We start from the raw sequence: 3,670 nt of genomic DNA, 5'->3' as shown, positions 1-3,670 counted from the left end.
TTTATTACATCTGCACAAACACCCTACGACTTGATTAATGTGGTGAGATATTTTTTGAAAGAAGTCAAATGTCACGGGAACGTGAAACTGGTTCCACTTATTAAAGCTTTTCTGGCAATTGAAAAGGGAATCCCTTTGGTGAAATCGTTTCTACAGACAAGGTGACGCAGCAAAAGGAATGTATGTATAGTCTGTTCCAATCCATGTTAAACGAAATGTAAATTAAATGATTTGGTTGAATTTCTACAGCAATCACTCAACAAATCGAATGAGTAATACTTTCACGTATATTTGGAAGATTATGACTTGATATCTCATAACTTTTTCCAACAATATTCATTTGAATAACGTCATAAAATCGTATTTGGAAAATGGTAGTTAAAAAGTGAGGTTAATTTTTAATTAAAGATGTATGTATGTGTCTATGGTCGCAAAGTGCTGAAAGGGTTGTAACCCTAACTAGCCGTGAAGATGTTCACGGCAATGAAATAGGAAACTTCCGGTCCACAAAATTTATTAAAGAATTTAAAGAAAGGAGTAAGACTGTAACTATAAAAAGGTACGAGTATGTATAGAAAAACAGGTACAACAATATAAAACACTCCCTAACTTAATGAATAAGCACACTTACCCCAAAAGGGCCGAGCAACTAAATTACAGAAATAGAAACAGAAATAGATACATGAAGGCTGTAGACTTATAAAATGTTAAACATGATTAGCTTATTAACGCTCCGACTCTTGTCGCGGTCGAGCTGGGAGTGACCGTGGTACGAAAACAAAATGAGAATGAGGAAGAGACGGAAGATGGAACAATTCAAATTTAAATACATGTAAAATAAAAAATGATAGGATACAAGCGGAGAGAAGCGATACAAAGAGGTGAGATGACGGTGAAAGCAGGTCACACCGTCACAGTGCTAAACGGAAAAAAACATTCCGTTCATTCATTTACGAAATTTTCGATTAGTAAATCGAAAAGTTCAATCGCAATCGAAAGAGTATCTATGTGTAAGGATTTAAAATTGGCCATGACTAAACCGTCTATGATAGGGTCAGTGACTTGTTTGTTTACTTTTTATATAAAATGGACTGAAACGAAGTATAGAGAGTAGGTATAGAGATATGTCTTTGAAATATAGAGATATGTCTTTTCTCACAGCGGGACCCGAAACTGTTCTATAATTTACCACATTGATCCAATGCAGCCATAACTTTATTTTTTATTTTTTTTATTTATTGTTTTTATTTATGGCACAGTAACAGACATCAGATACAAACAACATAAAGAAAACACTTAAAAATTAATACAATGCCTACTGTATTGATTTTTAAGTGTTTTTTTTAAATTAATTCATCAAGATATGCCTATATCTGGGCCCAATTATAACTATGCTCAATATTCAAAAATACTTAAACGGATGCTAAATCTATTATTATTATTATACAAAAAAAACAAAATAAAAAGAATACATTATTTACCTTACAACAATACAAGAAGTGACAATGACAATGACAATGACAATGACAATGACAATGACAATGACAATGACAATGACAATGACAATGGTAATGGTAATGGTAATGGTAATGGTAATGGTAATGATAATGATAATGATAATGATAATGATAGCGATAGCGATAGCGATAGCGATAGCGATAGCGATAGCGATAGCGATAGCGATAGCGATAGCGATAGCGATAACGATAACGATAACGATAACGATAACGATAACGATAACGATAACGATAACGATAACGATAACGATAACGATAACAATCACGATCACGATAACGATCACAGCGACAGCGATGATGATGATGATGATGATGATGATGATGATGATGTTGATGATGATGATGATGCTGATGCTGATGCTGATGATGATGATGATGATGATAATAATAATAGAATAAAATAAATTAATTTAACGTGAATTCTTTTCGCTTCGATATTTTAGGGACTTTAATTACAAAAATCATAGTAAGAAATACAAACATTTCAGTAAAAAATTATTGTCGATAAACATCAGTCATCGTAAAAGAACATCACTATATTTGAGTCTAGAAATATCTATGGAGACAAAAAGAAAACATTGAAAAATTATACAAATAGTAACTAAAAATGCAAATAGCCGGTGGAATGTTATCTCATTGGTTTTAAAATTTTTGTTTTCACTCCAATTTTTACAAGGTGTATCGCTACAACTTAGCATTTTCACGTTTTACTTGAGGTCTTGTATGTACAACGATCCCTATGTCACTGTGGCGATGTTAGTCGATATGACGATTGCCTCGATATGATCATTTTGATCATGTCGAGGCGATACGGACCACGCCCCCAAACCAAATCTTTCCTTTTTTTCTATATCTATGGATTTAACGTGAACATTTTCGTAGTATGATTTTCTACACTTTAAGTGTAATTTCACAGCTCAGCGGAGCTTCCCTCGGCTTCAAACTGCTTTTATCGGTGAAGCACTATGCAAGACGACTATTTATAGCTGGTTTGCAAATTCAAACGCGGTCATGTGAATCTCAGTGTGGATGTCAGAACAACAAAAACATTGATGCTGTGCGCCGTATGATCGAAACAGACAGTCATGTGACATACCATGAAATTCGGGCATCTTAAGGCATAGGCATGAGTCAAATACAATCAATAAAAAAAATCGCGGGTAGGTGTGAGACAACAAACAAGTCACTCCCATTAATAGCCAAATATTTATTAAAATCAATTAAAGTTTATTATAAATTTCGTGTTATTTGATAGATATTACATATATGTATCACGTGCAGTGTTGGTGAATACTTCCCATGTCATTTCAGTGAATTTTAGTACATACCTGCCAGCAGACCTTTGGACTTTTGTAATATTTTGCACTGTCACTACATAACGGAACAATTAAAACTTAATTATTATTATTGGAAACATTAAATTTCGTCATGGCAACTTATAGTAACATCCTGGAGATGCAAAAGAACTTGGAGACTTCATTGATGCAGCGATTTGCTGAGTTTGATGCTGCACTGAAAGCTGCGTCACCTCAAGCGCACACCATTGGCAGCCTCACCACGGAGTTCCTATCATTTAAAGATCAGGTAGGCTGCATTCTGCAGCTGCTTAGGCAGCAGATTTCTAGTCTCAGCAACACTGTTGATTCCATAGAAATGCGGCACAGGAGGAAATATTTGCTGTTTGGCGGTGTGCCGGAAGCAACTGATGAGGACATTGTAGGCACAATTGAGAACATCTGCCAAAAAACTCTTCATTTGCCAAATGTTACTCGCAGGTCCATTGTTGCTTCACCCGAGTTTCACCGAGTTTTTGACAAAGCAGAGACAGGCGGTGTTCCTTGCAGCGCGTAGGCATTTCGGAATGCGTAATGTCTGGACTGCTGATGGGAACATTAATGTTAAGCTGCCGAGCGGTAAGAAACACCGCCTGACCACCACCGAGCAACTGGGTGTGTTAACTGCGTCGCATGCCCCTGTGACGACTCCGGCATCCACCGTGTCTCGTGCGACTGCTGCGCCAGCGCCGGCTGGTCCGCCAAAGGTTGCCGCAAAGAAGGTGGGGGAGCGTCGAGCTCGGCGAGAAATTTAATAACTTTTTTAATTATATATTGTTACTTTGTGTAGTTTGTATTGTGCCCGTCATTTTGTTTTTT

Source organism: Hyposmocoma kahamanoa, unplaced genomic scaffold (genome assembly GCF_003589595.1).
Source record: "Hyposmocoma kahamanoa isolate Upper Pololo Valley unplaced genomic scaffold, ASM358959v1 98957, whole genome shotgun sequence".
NCBI lineage: Eukaryota > Metazoa > Arthropoda > Insecta > Lepidoptera > Cosmopterigidae > Hyposmocoma > Hyposmocoma kahamanoa.
This window is presented reverse-complemented; position numbering follows the sequence as displayed.